The following is an 18,449-nucleotide window of genomic DNA, read 5'->3' as shown; positions in this document are numbered from 1 at the left end:
CCAACCTCTGCAGAGAAAAAACCACCCTCTGTTACGACAGGGTTTTTTACTAATACAGATCAGGCTGTATGCCAGACATCCGCCCACCCACCCCATATTTCTCCTCCGGTGCCTTTGCAGACTCGGCCAGACGCGCTCATTCCAGCAGCTTTATTTCCTCTACTGCAGCGGGCCCAGGGACCTCCCGCGGCCCGGGCCCTCCCCGGCAACCGCGGCGGCCGCCGGGCAGCGCCGGGAGCGGCACCCCGGTGCTGGCGGGCGAGAAGCGGGGCAGGGAGCGGGCGGCCGCCGCGGGCAGAGCGCGCGAGCGGGGCGGCGGGCGGGCTCCCGGCGCGCTCCGGGATTTCCCGGCGGGCCGCGGGCTCCCCCCGGCGGCGGCGGCCGGGCCGCTGTGCAGGGCGGGCGCCGCAGGGGCCAGCGGAGGGCGGGGCCGGCGGCGCGGGGCCCGAGGCGGCCGGCAGGGGGCGGCGGGGAGGGCCGGGACCGGACTTAGACAGAGCCGGGACAGCCATGCAGCGGCGGCTCCATAGCTCAGTGGTTAGAGCACTGGTCTTGTAAACCAGGGGTCGCGAGTTCGATCCTCGCTGGGGCCTGAGGATTTTGTTGGGTTTTTTTTTTTTTTTCTTTCAGAGTGGCACAGGTTTTTATTGCATCGCGACCAACGAGCCTGATTTGGGGTATTTTGGTGGTGGCGGACTAGAGCATGCGTGCAGGCTCCGGGGCGTCCTGTTAAAGGAAACGCTTTGGAAGCAAATGCCTGCTGTAAAACCTGAACGTTAATGTTACCAGCGGCCGCCAAATTGACTGATGGAAGTGCTTCGTGCCGGGAGGGGAGTGGGGGAGGAGCAATAACCTCTTTGGGAAGCAGCGTGGGAATGGCTGAGTAAATATTTGCACAGCTCATGTCACAACTTTCCTGATGGCAGCTTTGGCAACATGCTGTTAGGGGTTTAAAGGGAACAAATTGCCCTTGGGTGGAGAATAAACTGGACAGGATTATCTGAATCTTCACAGTTTGTCAGGGAAGCCAGGCTGTTAGGTTGATTTCTGTGTTGGAGGCTGGACAGCGGAGGTGTTAATGATTCTTTGCCCCTTTCCCCCCCCCCCCCCCCCCCACTTTCTAGGTTATAGGAAGAGCTAGAAAGCCCCACACAAATCGCTTTGAGCACAGCACTTCAAAGATACGCATTTGGGTTTTTTTCATGCACCTTGTCAGCAGGGTGTTTGGTTTCCAGCACCGTAATCACGGCAGCGATCGTTATTGCCATCAAAGAGGGCAATTAATCCACGCGCTCCGGTGAGGAGGAAGGCGCCCGGCGGTGCGGGGCTGCTGAGCGCAGGCAGCTGCCGCAGGCTGCGCCTCAGCGCGCCGCAGGCGTCGCGAAGATGCGTGGGCTGCCTCGTAGCACTGCAGCCCGTGTTATACCCTCACAGCTCCTAGCACAGCTTCTCTCCAGCCTCCTTACTCTGCCGAGCGGAGATCAAAGCCGTGAGGATAGGATGTAGACGGCTGGGTAAGTTGCCATTGCCGTGGTGAGAGGAGTAAGGGGCTGACAGGCTCTTTCTCCCTTATGACTGAAGTTGTGCTATGCCACGAGGCACAAATTTGAATCTGCAGTGCTTTGGGGTACTTACACGGTACACTACCTCCCCACCCCATCTGGGAAAACAATGCTTGATCCCAATCTCAGTTTTACCAGCTGACTACCATCCTACACAATTCCTTGGTTCAGCAGTCTTCCCAGAGTCCTTGTGATAGATCCATGGAGGTGGTGCTAAAACCCATTCCTTGGGAGGATCTGTTCTCTCCGGGGAGTCTGGTAGGGCTGGGTACAGTGCTGTTTCTGCGTTATCTGCGTTAGGGCACTAGCAGATCCCTGGGATGGTACAGACGGCCCGCAGAAGTCACACGCGTACTTCAGGAGGCTGCGTGGACTGCTTCGTCTCTCGCAGGATCCTCCAGAACGAACATGCAGGAGCTCCTCAAGCGCTGGTCCCGGCGCAACCCAGGGCGTCAGTGTCCGGCAGCTGGGCTTCAGCCACGGGCGGAAGACCGTGCACCGAGGCTTGGCTGCAGAGTTCCCCACGTCGGCGAAGCAATCACACGAACAGGGCTCAGCTATTCCCGTTCGCTGGAGCTACACGTGTGAGCTGGCGCGGGTGCTTTCCGGAGTGCTCGGTGTGCCCTGCGAGGCGGGGCTGAGCCCCGTGTCCGCACTCGAGCGGCGCTGCCCGCGCCAGGCCGCCCCGCGGAGCCGCGGGCGCTGCCGGGCCCCGCGTTACATAAGCGGCGGAGCGCGGCCGATGCCGCCGGAGGCCTCCAGGGGGAGAGCCAGCTCCTAGGAACGGGAGGGAGGGAGCGGAGGCGGCTCCTCCGAGCGGGAGGAGCGGCGCCGGGCCGGACAGCGGCGCCGGGCGCGGCGGCGGCGGGAGCGCCGGGGCGCTCTCTACCCCGGGGCGCGGGCGCCGCCAATGCACGGTTTCTTGCGGGTGCGATCGAATTTTCATTTCCAAAGATGTTTCTTCACAGTAAAACAGGCCCTGTTCTAACAGAGCAGACTTCAGAGTCCTGGCGGTATTCTGCCGCCCTTGCAGAGCGCAGACCGCGAGCCGCGCTCCTGCCCGCAGCCCCGCGGCCGACCGGGCTGAGCGCTCCGCTCCAGCTTCCCCTGGGACCCGGCAGTGCTGCCCACGGCAAGAGCCGGCGGTGCCGCCTCTCCTGCCTCCACTGCCTCCACGCGCGGGCATGAGGGGAAAGCAGGAGATGCACCCGGGCCTTCCTCCGAGCTGGTCTTCCCTGCCTTCTCCATCCTCCAAGGGACACCTGTATACCATTCCCTGATCCCTGGTCCCTGCCCCCTGTTGTTCTGTTGTATCTACTATCCAGCTGCTGCATGGAGCATTGTTTTATGAGTCAGCAATAATTTTTCAGTGTTTATTTCAAATTTGAGTGACCTCAAAATTTCCTTCATCCTCTATGTGTGGTGTCATCTGCACTTCATTTCTGCCTATAAAGGAAGGTTTATTAGTAGCTGTTGCTACTGAAGGTGAGAAATGTGTCAAAGCTTTGCTCAAAAACAATGAGGTGACCTTCACTAGGTCCAGTGATGCAGTCATTAGTGTTGTCATTAGAAAATATCTGTACAGTTTGTTTCTCCAAGCTGTGATGAGGAGCCTGGATAGTATTAATTGTGTTTCCATTTTAGACTGCTAGCTGAGCCCCTGAGAATTACCACGGTGTCTGGAAATACAGATACCTTGCCATCGCTGCAAGGCATTCTGAACTCGACGGAGATATTTCTTCTTGTTATGTTTTTTCCAGGAAATTTATACCCATCTGCTCAGTTCAGCAGGTGGTCTTAGACAAGAAGAGACTGTTTGCTTCACGAGTCTACTATTTTTCTTTCCAGATATGTAAAAAAAAATATTATATATCTAAGCATATTTTACTGCAGTGTGTTGTACTTTTTGACAATGAGAATAGGGAATTAAAGTCAATGGCTAGTGAAACTGGTTTTGTCAAAATGACATATAATTAAATATAAACACTTTCAATATTCCACATGATTTAATATTGTGCAGATGCTGTCAAAAGAACACGAATTTCTGAAGACCCCTAATAACCTCTCTCATATCCAACTTCAAGCACTTTCTAAACCCAAGGTTAGTAAAGAATGTTTCTATTGAAAGGAACTAAAGAAATGCCCTCTAATGTTTCTGTATTATTATTCTGTGTATCTAAAGCACTTTCTGTTAGTGTTTTAGTTTGGTATCAGAATTTTGATTTGTGCCAGTGAGGTTAAGCCAAAAAGGAAAGTTCAGAGTTTTTTGTTTTTGTCTTTGTTTTTGTTTGTGTGTTTGTTTGTTTTCTCCTGACCTAATGCAAATACAACCATGAAGAAAGTCTTCAGTGAGCAGTAAGAAATGTTTATTTCTACTAACCTAGGGTGTTAACAGTAACACCAAAAGGAAAAATGTGTTTGTCTTCTAAAGATACAATGTTTAGTTAGACATTGCTCTTTTACTTTTCTTGTAATTGCTACAAGAATACAAGCTGTCCTGCTTCTGGTCAGGTTCTTCCATGATGTTCCACACTTTGATGCCTGACCTCCCATCTTTACAAATTTAACAACCCTGTTACTTTGTATAGAGTTTTTCATAGGGTGTCATTAACAAATTTGCAAGAGTTGTTTGAAGATCAGTAGAAAGAAGTCTGCACACCACAATCACCAAGTACAATATTGATCCAGTGTGGTTCATCCTCACCTCTAGACTGAACTGTTTCCTTGAGCCTTTTCCTCCTTGTCTGCCAAGGAATTTCTCCCTTTTAAAAGGAAGTAACTAAAATAGTGCTGTTCAAGATGAGACTCGGGCCAAATGCATCCTCAGATGAAGTGGGAGCTAAATGCAGTAGGAGTTTGATGATGCAAGGCCATCTTCACAGGGGAGTGACATTAAATAAATCTGTGGTTACTGGTATTCTTGGCAAGAGGCTGTATTTTTGAGCCAGTTAGCTATGGATGGAGAGACAACGAATGAACTCACCTGGCTTCACGGTATTTACTGCAAGGATGCTTGAAAATAATGGGGGACTCTGGTAATGAAAAAATGTATGCAAATTAAATCATTCACTCTTTGCCGGGGTAGTGACTATTTTGTTTTAAAGAAAAGCAGTGTTTTATTTTCAGGAAGTCTTTCCTAACACTTGAAGAATAGAAGAAAAGCAAACAGAAATGTCTTGTTGCAACTCCCCAAAATATTTAACTAACTGCATAAGATATGATACTAACCTTGCATTTACTTTAATATTGGTGTTTGTCTTTAGATTTTGATGGTGCACTTCACTAGAGAGATTCTGTCTTAAGATAAAACATGGCCTTTTCCCATGCAGTTTATAATCTAATGATGGAAACACTGGGTTCTGGCACTACAGAATATAGGCATGATACAATAGGTTTGAATATTAAGAAATGCATACAGCAGTAGAGGGGATGCTCCTTTAAAAATCTTGTGTGTGTGTGTGTGTAATTTATAATGACTTGAGAATGTCTGAAAAAGAGCAAGAGAGCTTGAGTTCAGAAAGGATGGAGTAGCGTTGATTTAGAAACTATGTATGTTATGTATAGACAAAAAAAAAAAAGTCCCTCCTGACCTCACTTAATGGACTCTTCAGATTATTGCAGTATTTCTGGCTTTCAAGTGACAAAAAATTAGCATGCAAGTAGAATTATTCTTAGGGACAAGTTGAAGTTTAAATAAAATTTAGAACTGCTGCTTTAAAGTATTAGGAAAAAAAAGAACAGATAATTCAGCTCTCTTGCCTGCTTCTCTTGGACTGGTTCTCTAAATCTATCCAGTTCCAGCTTACCTTAATATGAACATAAACTAATTCAGAGACTGTAAATGGAGAACCTTTATTGTAAAATAAAACTGATATCAACTGTGTCAACTTCTGTTTGAAGCAGAGAGGCTGCTCTGCTGACCACAGAGCTGTCAGAACACTACCTAATGCTCCTTGTATCTGACTGTCAATCTGCATGTCTGATTACCTCTCAGACAGACCCAGTACATAAGTAAAGCATATTTGTTCCTTCTGAAGATAAACAGCGTTGAGTCTACTCACCAAGTTACCGACTATTTTTGGACAAGAATGGTGTTGCTTGCAATCCCTGCTGTGTTTGTGAGACTTGTTAATGACCATGGTGCCTGCACATGTAAACAGGCACAAATTGCAATATGTTTATTCCCTCCTGACAAGAGGTAATGAACACATCTGCTCATTCCTGCCACAGAAAGGACCTTAATCTATACCCAAAACTATTTCTAATAGAAATTAGTACAGAGCAAAACCACAAGGATGAGTATTTCTCACTGCATGTAGCAGCTATATAGAGATAGGTCTCTACCAATACGCTAATATTTTGTTTGATTGAAAAAAACACATAATTGAAAACTCATACAATTGACCTATGCAATTATATGACTATAAGTATGACTGCATCCTTCTGAAGAGTCCTCAAGGCAAGAAGACTAAGGGGTTTGTTTAAGTATTTGATTTGCAAATGAACAATAGTATTTGCATCCAGCTATCAGTCTGGGTGTTATTTGTAGTATAACTTCTTCACTACTTTTTGATAATTATTCAGTTAAATGGTAAATGTTTTTAGTGAGTTAAGAAGTAGTTTCGCTTCCTGGTACAGAGGACCTTTAGTAACAAACCCTTCAGACAGCGGGCTGCTAAGAAGAATTTGAGAAACCTCTCCCTGCTGCTCTTATGTGTTGAACATATAGGAGTTTTCCTATTATTTTTATATTTTCCCTTAAATTTAATGAGTTTCCTGTGCTCTGCAGATCCATTGTCCTGTGAAGCTGATAGAAATGCTGGTATATTTTGGTCCTCTTTCAATGAATAATAACCCTTATTCAGTGTTAAACTTTACAAATGGCAGCAGATCTCCAGGGCAATCAGATGTGTGTGTGTGCCAGCAGACTGTTCACGTCACCTTGCAAAAAAGGGCTGTTTGAGTCTACTAGATTTTTTTAACTTCTAGTCTGGATTTATTGGGAGAAATAAAAAGCTTGTTCAGATATTATAATTAGCCTGCTTAATAACTACAGACTCCTTACCAGCAGGACAGCAGGAACAAAACTGGAAAATGCTATCATGACTGTTACAAAATCATTTAGTTGCCCCTTGAAGACATTTCTGTTCAGTGCTGTCTGAGCAGTGTGTCTGCTGCCTTCTCTGTGTAGTTAGAGGGTACAAGCTCCTGGAGTTTAGGAGCTTGACATCTTCAGTGTCCAGCACCACGGACTGCTTTTTTTTCAGCCAAGCTGACCCTCTCAACTTTGCTCCAGCTGTAACTTATGGCTACTTTATGGAAGTTTGAGCTCACTGAATCCAACGTGCAGACTCTGAGCCCGAGGTGGTCCTTCTGGACTCATGCTTCCCACTTGCTGAAGTGGTTTACTTGTTCCAGATTTGAGCCATGGAGAAACCCAAAATGTGGACCTTGTGGATGATGGAGTTAATATTTGATAGAAGGCTTGAGTTCTGAGCAATCACCGCAACAGAGATGTAACTAGAGACAGTTTGGTAGCTGGGACATTCTGGAACACCACTGTTGCTTGTTTAGCTTAAGAATGTTGCTCAGCTAATTCAGTGAATCATAGAATCATAAAATGGCTCGGGTTGGAGGGGGCATTAAAGATCATCTAATTCCAACTCTCCTGTCATGGGCAGAGATACCTTTCACTCGACCAGGTTTCTCTCAGCCCCATCAAACCTCTCCCTAAACACTTCCATATGTGGGGCATCCACAGCTTCTTTGTGGTTCTCTGGACAGTCTTTGTCAGCATCTTGCCATTCTCACAGGAAAACATTTCTTCCTAATATTTACTCTAACTTTTAGCTTAACAAACTACTCTTTTAGCTTAACAACAAGACTTAATGTCTTGTCCTGTAAAAAGTCCCTTTTTAGCCTTCTTGTAAGACCATTTATGTACTGAAAGGTACAATAAGTTGTCCCCAAGCTGAACAACCCCAACTGTCTCAGCTTGTGAAGCTTTTCAAAATATCACCTGTGAGATTATTATCATTACAGTGCTAACACAAATAGCCTACATTCCAAATTCTGAGTAGCAGAGAAGAAATCTCAGCATGGGACCATGTCTGGACCTTATAGAAACAGTGGAGATAAACCCTTGACATTAGAATCAGGGATTTTTAATGTATAGTTTTCAATGTGATTGTCATCTCTCTGCCCCATTCTGCATAACTTGATTGGCATAACTGTCTGTATGCTGAATTCCCCTCCAGGCACTTGATGAAAAAGCAGACAGCTGAACATTACAGGTAATGTAATAATATGTAATATTACAGGTCCATTATGGTTAATGTAATAATGCAACCCTCATAAACTGTGGGTGTTACAGTGCACAGCCTCATAAAGCATGGACAGGCTGTGTTCCAGCTGTGCTTCAGGGGAGGGGGATGCTTGCTGTGCAGCTGTGAAGAGGAATTAGTAACTGCATTCGAGCACAGTAGCATCAATCATGAAGAATCAATTCTTGCTCCTCCCCTCAGAGCTGCAAAGTGCCAGGGGCCAGCTGCCCTCAGAGAGAGTTGATAAACACATCTGAGGAAATGTCAGACTGGTTCAGGCAAACCTAATACTCCTAAACCACTACTGACAGAAGCCTGTATCTCATCCAGCCCTCAGTGGTGCTGCTGTAACAGCTAAAACCCTCTGATCCAGCATGTCTTTTATCCATTCTTCCATCCTGCCCTGGGCTTTCCACACATCCTTGCTCTCTTGGCTTCATGCTGCTTTGACCCTTCATTTGCATTTATCTCTTACTGTTTCTAATCTGCTATTTAAAAGCCAGTCTTGAATTTGTACCTCTTGTTTGCTTTATCCCACCATAAAAGCCATTAGATATGCTTTTTCAACACACTCTCACAGAGAAGTATGATTTTTTTAAAGGGTCCCCCAAAAGTAGATAGATTTTCCTGTGATGATTTTTCAGTTTCCTTTTTTCTTCAAGACATTTATATTCCACTATTTCAGCATTTTCAATGCCATTTAATATTCGGTTTGGCTTTTGTGCTTCCTCGGGGTTCCAATTTCCTTTTGGCTAAGAAAAAGAAACTAGGTGAAGATGTAATGCAGCTGGACAATTAGCCACTAAAAATAGTTTGCTAAAGGTCTGGGCAATACAGAGACAACTATAAATATCAGATTTGCAGATGATGTGGATTCAGGCTGAGTGGTGTGCTTAATCCTCAGTGCTCTGCTGAACTATTCACTAAGGCTGCAGTTTAATAAACATTTCTAAACCAGATATAGTCTCCTGCTATCTGTAATCCCCAAACTTTCAGTTGCCCACCACAGCCTACAGAATTCAAATTAGAAATAAAATTGTAAAACAAGATTATTTTCTCAATTGTTTAGATTCATAAAAATGATGTAATATTTTCTTAACTCAAAACTCTGTCATCATCAGCTATGTAATGGTAGTTGAATTAGAGTGCAGAAAAATTAAAGCCCAGTGGAATTTGGTAACTAGGATTGGAGATCTGTTTTGTCTGGCCGCGCCTCTTGGTTAATTTCATTCAAATGAAGGCCATGACAATTCACTTAGACTTTGTGCTCTGTGGCAGCATGCTCAGTCAGCATTTTACTCACACAGGACATCATCCTGAGGAAAGGCTGCCTAGATGCTAAGTAAGGGCTTCAGCATTTAGCTCACAGTGGTGACAAGTCCATTTGTGCATATGTAAATAGTGTAAGGATAGAACTGCACTGACACAAATGTCAGTGGAGTGCAAGGCTAAGGGCAGGAACAAGACCAAGAGCAGGAAGTACGCTGCAATTCTACTGTAGTTCTACACAAGCTTGATCTTTAAGGGTAAGTTAAGAGTTAACTGCTTTTTAGCTTGTGACATCAGAGTGGGAAGTGAAAAATTTCAGTACTACAGAGTCTTCATCTTTAGCTATCGCATGCCCTGAATTTCTGATATGTGGTTTTGTCAAAGCTGCAGATGACTTCTAAAATTGTTGGATTTCTAAAGCTCCCAAATAAGAATGATTTAATTAGTGAAACTGTTGGTTTTGGTTTTTTTTAAGCAAGGTTATTTTATGTTTCTTAATTAATTCATTACCTTGTCATGCACAATCATTCCTGCTTCTCTTAATATTGCATCTCAACTTCCTCTAATGTTTAGGTGTGCCCAAAAAAACGCCACCCAAATATCCCTTAGAACATTTATTTGCCTCCATTTTCTGATCCTACAATGTGAAATCATGTTTTCTAATGCTAGCCAAGAGATTTTGTCCTGAAAGAAGCATGAAGTTTCTGATACATCAGAATTAACACCAAAGAATTTTGTGATAGGAAAGAGTGATAGTAAGAAAAGAGGGAAAACAAAACCTTGCAGTATGTTTGCTCAAACCAGGTTTTTTTCCCTGAGTCTTCCAAAGCCCCATAACAATGCAATATACCTCCTAATGCAAAGATCAGACCTATTATCTTGATAAGGCTTACCTGTTGAAAAATTACTGAAGGATCTAATTACAGTGATTGCAATCTGCATTCTAGATTATCTGTCACAATAAATTATCAGTTAATCTTTAAAAAGTCAGTCAACTAATTCATTCAGGAGAACTATTCAAAACACCGTCCTTGAGGTCATTAGAATTAAATTCCTAATATACATAGCCTGTATTTCAAACTTAAATTCTAGAGTAGCTTGCTCCACACAAATTGGAAAATGCCAGGACCTTGCAGTATTTTAAAGAGTAGACCAGAGCCCTCTTGCCCTGAAGTTGGTGAAAGAGTTCATTGTAATTTTTGCCAGTCACAGGAGGCAATTGAGGTTGAGTGGACAAAGAGAAAATGCTAGAGAGCAATGACTGATGAATCTATTACATCCAGACATCAGACACACATTCACACTAATACATTTCTGAGCTGCATGTCTTCCCTAATGAGGTCTCAGCAGTGGTGTCATCAATAGTGAGCTCTGCAGTGCCTCAGGGGCTGCATCTCTCTATTGCCTTGACATTCAGTCAGTACACAGCTCAGTGGAAAAAAGTTACCTGTCACTTTTTTCAGCTTAGTCTGTGGTACAAGCACTCACAAGCTGTTTTTACATTAGCACTTCTGTCATTGCTATCAACAAATGAAGGAGAACACACCAGAGAAGATTTCTTCAAAATTCTAGAGGTTCACAGAAGCAGAGGCTTATTTTTCCCTTTCTCCCAACCTTTTGACTGCTTTCTAATACCTTTCTGCTGAGCTACTGCCTCATCTGGTGCAGTTCCATTCTAAGAACCACTTTGGCTGATCAATAACCTGGTATAGAAATTTTAGACTCCTGTCATTATTATTCTTCCCCTCTGAGCCCCACAGAACCAATTATATTTTATGTAAAGGTGTTTTGGTAACACAGGTGATACTTCTTTGATGAGGGATGCAGAAGCATGTTTGGTACAACATCTTGTTGTTGACTCAAACGTAGTGAATATTGACTGTAGCTTGGACCCATGATGAAGATTCCTCCTTTCCTTGCTTTTCACCCTCATCAAGCTGAGGGGAGGAATCTAAGCTAAAGATGTCGGAATATTTACATTCTGTCGTGGGAACTTGGAATCTTAGAATCATAGAATATGCTGAGTTGGAAGAGACCCATCAGGGCCATCAAGTCTAACTCCTTGCCCTGCACAGGACACCCTGAGTCACACCATGTGCCTGTGAGCATTGTCCAAATGTTTCTTGGACTCTGTCAGTCTGGTGCTGTGACCCCTTCCCTAGGGATCCTGTTCCAGTGTCCAACCACGCTCTGAGTGAAACACTTTTTCCTGATATCCAACCTCCCCCCAGCTCAGTTCCATGCTGCTTCCTTGAGTCCTTCACTGGTCCCCACCACAGAGATCAGTGTCTGCTCCTCATTTTCCCCTCATGAGGAAGTTCTAGACTGCACTGAGGTCTCCCCTCAGTCTCCTCTTCTCCAGGCTGAACAGACCAAGTGATCTCCACTGCTCTTCACATGGTTTCCCCTCAAGGTTCTTCACTGTCATCATGGCCCTCATTTGGATGCTCTCTAATAACTTAATGTCTTTCTTATATTGTGGTGTCCAAAATTGCCCACAGGACTCGAGGAAAGTTTCTGCCATGACACTTTAGTCTTAACTCGTTGTTAATTACAGGCACACTTCCTTTGTGTTGTTTAGGATGAAATCTTGTCCCTTTTTTGGAATGTCCCCTGTAGACAAGCCCTTAGGTGACTCTTGCTAATAACCTAATTTCTGTGACTTCACAAAAGCCCCAACCTGTAGGTCAGTTTCTACTTGAAGTTAGAACCAATAAGGTAAGTTATAATTTAAAACCCTCATGAGGGAGAGATGACTCTTGCATAGTCTAGTAGCTGTCCCTGACCTTGCTTATTGAAAGAAAATGACCCATATGAAAGCTGATAGAAGAGGAAGCATTTTAGTCACAGAATATTTATTATTAAAGATGTAGTTTTACTTCATGGTAAGAATAGAACTTACAATTTGATCTCTTGTTTGTAAGAGGAGAAAAGAAACAGTCTTAACTGCTTTTATTGTTAAAATACTATTATTGTATAACAATAAAAAAGCTTAGAAAAGTCTAAGAAAAATACATAAAAATATAGTGAACTATATCCAGATGTAATACAGGGCTTAGGCACATGTGAGCCAATCCAATGTGATCCAATTAACTATGGCAGCCTGTCAGCTGAAGTTACTATAGGGGACTGCGTGTATGCCTCAATTGCTCAGATAATTGCTCAGTTCATGTATGTCAGTTGATAAAGATCACTAACTGAGCAATATAATAAGTAACTTACCGATATTCTGTGTAAACAAATGTACATCTCTTTTTAAACAAATATACATGTGCAAAATAATGCATGTTGTGTATTCAAAAAATTTCTTCAATCTTCCCAAGCTATCTATCTTATTGTAATTTCATATATATCAAAATTTTGGACTTGTAGTTAATGACCTGAAAGTATCAACTCACTGTGGATTTGTATAAATATATTATTGTACAATCTGTGAATTGGTGAATATTTTGATAAAATTGCAGTGATTTCAAATTCTAAACTGCAAAGACCAGCTGGGTGAACTTACATCAGCATGTGCCTCTGCCATCTGGGACTAAGTGTTACCAGACATTCATCACAGGGCTGGTACAACCAGATTGAATTTGTTTGCTGTACCTCAAGGACATGAGGCAGGTATTTGTGTCCTTCCTTTCTATTGATGTGTCAAAAAAGATGCTTTTGAAATAGGCATTTTTTTCCACCTGCCAGAGTAATAGGACCTTCAGGCCAAAGGGTACCAGGAAAGAGAAACTCAAGCACAGCCAGATGCCACGGGGATGTAGCACAATACCAATCACTATTTCCTAGGAACAGTTTGGTTTACTGATGGGATAAAACTGCTAATTACATTGACAGTCACTGACAATCAGGAAGACAGTCGTGGCTGCTTCACTCTGCCCTGACAGCAGCAGAGAACTGGCTTAGTGGCTGTTCTCTGCAGAGTTGTCATTGCTTCCAGATGTACCCTCTGCCTCCAGCTTTCCCAGCTTGTCCACTGATAAGCACAGATAAGGTCTGGCTTCCTCTGCACAGGGCTGCTTTTGCTGCTGGCAGGAAATCAGCCCTTCCCATTACACGTGTGCTGAGAGCAAGAAGGATATCAGTATTTCAAACTGGAATTGAGAATATTGACTATTCTTGAAACAGGTATTTTCCACAGCTGGTGGAGTTATTTTATGGTGATGTAATAAAAGCCAAATTCCCTGTGCTTGTTTGTGGAGGAAGTTGTCCGAGACTGCCACAACTTCAATAAACTGAACATCTATTTTCTCTACCTTCTTCCACCTAAAAAGGCAAATTATTCTGAAAAGCCAAGTTATTCACTTGGAAAGAACTTTGCTTGGTTTATCCCTCTTCATTCTGATAAATACAAGATGGCTGTTTCTTACCATGTTTATGTCCCTAGATGTTTATGCACAGATTCTTTCACATTTTGTTGTGATATCATTCCAGGTAGTAAACTTGGACTGACTAACCTACAATTTTCCATTTTTCTTTTTCCTTTTCTGAGGGACAGCACTATAGGCATTCTGATTAGCCCTCTGTGTGTCCTCAAAGTAGTTCAGATTGTTTCAATTATTTCTTAAGTTTCCAAGGTGGATTTCGGCAGGGTCCATTATCATGCACACGTCACAACTAAATATCTGCTATTTGTTCTCTCCTAATTCAAGCTGGTGTTCCATACCACTGAAATGTGTTAAGAATCTGATCACAAATACTCTTTTTGTGAAGGCTCAGGCACTGAACACTTCGTTCTTTTTACATTGCTTCATAAATTTTTCACTATTCCTGCTTAAGACCAGTGAAATATTCTCAGTCTTTTTTTCCTGACTGTATTTATAAAAGCTTTTCTCACTTTCTTTTATGTCCTTTGCTGGTTACATCTCATTTTATGCCTCAGATTTTCTGATGCTGTCTGCAAATCACTTTATGTTCAGTTAGCATTTGTGTTTCCATTTTTGAGCAGTTAATTTCTGATTTTGAGGTCATTAGTAAGCTATTGATGTTCTTGATACAAAACATTTACAATATATCTTATCTCTCCTCTGCAGAGGAATAACCTGTGATTCTTTTAATATAGAAGTGCTATATTTTATTCCAAAACTGGCAAAAGAGTACTTCAACATTGTGTGGACCCTTTTGTTTAATTTTGTTTTATAAAACCGAAATTGTAGCAAATCTATCCAGTTTCAGAAGAACCTGGATTTTAATAGACTGCATACAAGACTAAAATAAGAGTTCATCAAACTTTTCCTCCAACTGCTATTTTAATATTAGTGCTCCAAAAATGTACAACATCTGCAGGAACAGGGGAAAGAGGAAATAAAAACAGTCTGAATATATCTAACATGACCAGAACATCAGATAATGCTCCATTACAACAATGCTATTGAAGACTTACTGACAATAGATATCTGGTAGAGAAAGCCCTTCTTGCCTTCTGCAGGATAAAATTGCATGTGGGAGATTCATATCAAGGAACAGTCGTTCTGCCCTAAGGCATTTCCATGGGGAATGCAGATCATTAGGCCTGTGGTACCAGATGGCATTGCTGTAAAACCTCTTCTAAATGCCCTAGTTAGCCCGAAGAATCTGCCAGGCCAGGTTTATACTGAACTGCGTACTGTTTTTCTGGACAACTCAGGTTTTTTTTTTCTAGCTAAGGTGATGAATTTTCTTATGTGAGAAAGTCTAACTACTAACAGATCAGACAATGAGAACTGTAAAAATAATGGAACATGCTTTTTTTTTGTTTTTTTTTGAAAGAGTAGAGCTTAGGCCCAGTAGATGTATATCTGATTTTTACATATTTATTATGTGCAAAATTATTTCCTGATATTCTTCAATTCTTAATTTGGCTAGACTGTTACTCTAACATGTTATAATCTGTGTTAGATTATTATTCTGGAGGTTTGCTCTACTTCTAAATTTAACCACAGTGATGAAGCAGTGTCAGGGTCTGACCCACAATGGACCCTGCGTCTTAATTTGGCATGGCAGAATATTGGATCATTTGCTTTCCCTTGTGTATGTGGAGCCCCAAGTCCAGCTGTCCTCAGCCCTGAGAGCTGTGCTGACTCTCCAGCTATGTTAAGGTCATCCACCCACAGAAGGTCTCTACCCTCAAATTCATAGATACTCTGATTAATAATTGCATCTTTCAAAGATTGGAAGTTTCATTTGGTTTTGCACATCTTTATAAGAGCTCCTTTAAATTCAAACCATTTTGCCAATAGCTATAGTATATGAGATGGACAGCTCTAAAGACATCCCATGGCCAAAACCTGCAAAATCACCTCTAAGTTTTGCTGTCTCATTTAAGAGAACTTTTAACTCTATTAATAGTCTTCAACAAATTAGAGCCCTACTACTCCTTTGGCTAATTCCAGGAGTTTGTCTAAGACTGATTTCCCTGAGGATTTTCTTCTCACCACTCTGCCACTTCCAATTCTTTGGATGGTTACAGCAGATAAGCATCCTTAGCAAATCAGTCGAGTTTGGCAGCCTGTATTCATTTTCCTGCTAGGGCAGCATTATGCTGTCACCAATAGTCCATCAGTTTTCTCAGATTTCACAGCAGACACCGAGGCACAGCTCTAATCTCTTCTAAATGAATTATGTGATCCAGCTGGATCCAGTCTTCTTGAAAGAGCAGATCCTGTGGCTCATTTTGGTGCCGGGGCGGGGGAGGTGAACACCACCAACTCTGCTGATGCTCCCTCAGTCCTGGCAGTGACAGAAGAAAATGAAATACATATGGGCACTTTTGCTGTGCAGCTTGGCAGGGCAGGGTGGGGTTAAGGGCTCAGGGCAGTGCACTCTGGAAAGCTCTGGCAATGGAGAGCAGTACACTCTGAGCAGGCTCCAATGGCTTAGTTCTCCTTTCAGGCTGTACACAGTATGTGAGCCAAATGCTGAGCTCTTCTGATGTAATCAGAAGTATAGAGTAACAAACCTAAGTAAGCTTATAGCCGTATGGAGAGTTGATAAAGTCAGACCAAGTATATTGGTTTATACAGATGGCTCAGACTGTCAGGAGAACACTGCATGACTGACAGAAAGCAAATTATATTCTTCTCACAGACAATCGTTTGTTTGATAAAAAATAAATACTTCCAAAACACACAGTAAATATATTATGTGTCTAGCATTAGCTAAAAGGAATCTAACTTAACAACTGAAAATACTTGTATGACTGAGATGTGAGCAGTAAGTGTTAATGTTACTGATGTACAATTCTTCTAATTATCAGATTAGTTATATGCTGTGGATTGTATCTCTAAAAATACAGAAGAGATGTTCTCAGTCAGCTTGATGAGATGATGGTACATAGCTTCCTGTAATTCTAAGAGGCATTCCAGGAGGGGATGTGTTTGAGATGTGCTTTGCTAAGATGAGCCAGAGGAACCTGCGAGTCGCGCCTCTTCTCCTGAGGTGGTCCTGCCTCCCATCAAAGTGGCAGCCCCTCATCCAGCGGCAGCAGCAGGGACAGCTCCTCCGATAGCGACGGCTCATCGGACAGCGCGAGGAGGAAGGAGCACGGCAGTTCCTGGAGCTCCAGGAGCAGCTACTGCATCTGGCATGGTGAGCTGGGGATGTCCAGTGTGTCCTTCTGGAATGTGGTGGCCTCAGTTGGTGGCTCAAAGCCATGGACTTTCCAGCTGTGTAAGAGTGACTGTCAGCTGCCAAGGGCTCCAAAATTATTTGGTTTCAAGAAAAACACAAGGAAATTGGTGCTTTTCAGGCTGGTCCTTCCTGCTGGGACACAGGAGATGGTTCCCAATGGTAGAAATTTGCTGCCTGCACTTGGGTGGTGTCTTAACAGTTGGACTTGGAACACACTTGGGTGTGATGATGGTGGTGTTGGGTTGATGTTGGACTCCATGGCCTTGAAGGTCTCTTCCAACCCAGATGATTCTGTGATTCTGTGACTCATGTTATGATAGATACAGTCACTTCAGAGGGCATTTGGTTTTTATTCAGGCACTCAGCTTTGTGGATGCACGTGAGGCAGACTGACATGCAACACAGCTCATGATGTGGAGTGTCTTAACTCTAAACTTTAAACCAGCTGTGTCAGCTCACTGCTCAAAGCAGCTGAAAATATCAGACTGCCTAATAGTTTGGTCCAGATGGGACTCAGATGAGTTTCTCTTCTCTGACTGTAGTGTATTTACTTTTCTGAGCTACCTCAGATTGGTTGGTCTTTTTTTATTATACTGCACCCCAAGCCTACTGTGTGTTAAAATACTTAGCTATAAATATATATATATTTAGATATAAACTTTATTGCACAGTAAGTGCATAAGAAAAATACCAAGGTTGCATGCAGAAAGGTTCTGTCTGATTGCCAGAGTTCCACATTGTGGAAGCAAAGCTAAATTGGGGATTAACATGAGAGCAATGTGAGCATAGAGAGTAAGGTATTGAGTGAAATGAAAAGGACAATTACATAAACTTGAAAGATGTTACATTACTGAAAACATTTGTTATGCCTAGGTCAGTATCTAGAGCTTATGCTGAAGCTAGTCAGAGTCATCTGGTTCTGTGAGTATTGTGCAGTCTTGATTTGAGTAGCACAAGGTTCCACTGCTCTTGATAAATTTCTGATTTTGTAGATTATTGACTTTGCTCTTAGTTACACTTGATTATTTTCTAGGAGAGATTAACTGTGGCTGTGAATACAGTTTAATGCAATGCTGTCAAATTTTTGTGTGCCTCTGCCAAAAGCTGCATTGTGCTGCTACTGAAAAGGTCTTCCCTGGATCCAAACAGTCTCCACTCTCCAAGTGGGCACTTTGAACTTATTGTGATGGTGCTCTGATATCCCTGGACTGTAACTGGAGATCAGAAAAGTGAAGGAAAGTGTTTAGGCATGGTTAAATACAATGTGCAGAATATGCCACATTATAATATTTCTACTAAAAACGTTGGAGTGTGGGTCTCCATTGGCTATTGAAAATCAGCTACAATAAACAGGAACAGTGTGCGTTCTTGGCTCTTTCTGACTGGAGCCATCAGCTTTCCACAGATCTGTATTATACTTGTCATAGATAGAGCTCCTCAAAATGAAGTCCACCAGGCTGTGCAAGTGGTACATAATGAAACCATAATAGTTCTGTTAAGCTTACAGTCACTTAATTTAATGTCTGAGATGTACTCAGGGTTGTATGTACTACTTCCTTGTTCACAAATTTCAAAGTATACTTGTACTTGCAAATGTCCATATAATGAGTTTTAAATCTGATATCCATTGCTGCTACTCAACTTGATTCATTGCCGTCATGTGCAAAGGTAAAGAAACAAGAAATAG

The 18,449-nt window shown here is 42.9% G+C and overlaps 1 long non-coding RNA gene and 1 other non-coding gene across 2 annotated transcripts in view; both read left to right on the top strand.

Annotated features, from left to right (window-relative positions):
* Positions 1-375: 375 nt before the first annotated feature.
* The window catches only part of LOC146767386 (uncharacterized), a 35,637-nt gene continuing 17,563 nt past the window's right edge, over positions 376-18,449 (top strand). Inside the window, exon 1 of the long non-coding RNA XR_014955729.1 lies at positions 376-18,449. This exon is cut by the window's right edge and continues 12,210 nt beyond it. This is a non-coding gene — a long non-coding RNA (uncharacterized LOC146767386).
* Positions 521-593, top strand: TRNAT-UGU (transfer RNA threonine (anticodon UGU)). The gene has a single exon. It is a non-coding gene; the product is annotated as a tRNA-Thr (tRNA).

The sequence above is a fragment of the Lonchura striata genome, chromosome 5, assembly GCF_050655825.1.
Source record: "Lonchura striata isolate lonStrDom1 chromosome 5, ASM5065582v1, whole genome shotgun sequence".
NCBI classification, from domain to species: Eukaryota; Metazoa; Chordata; class Aves; order Passeriformes; family Estrildidae; genus Lonchura; species Lonchura striata.
The sequence above is the reverse complement of the archived record's forward strand: the minus strand, read 5'-3'. Positions and strand labels throughout refer to the sequence as shown.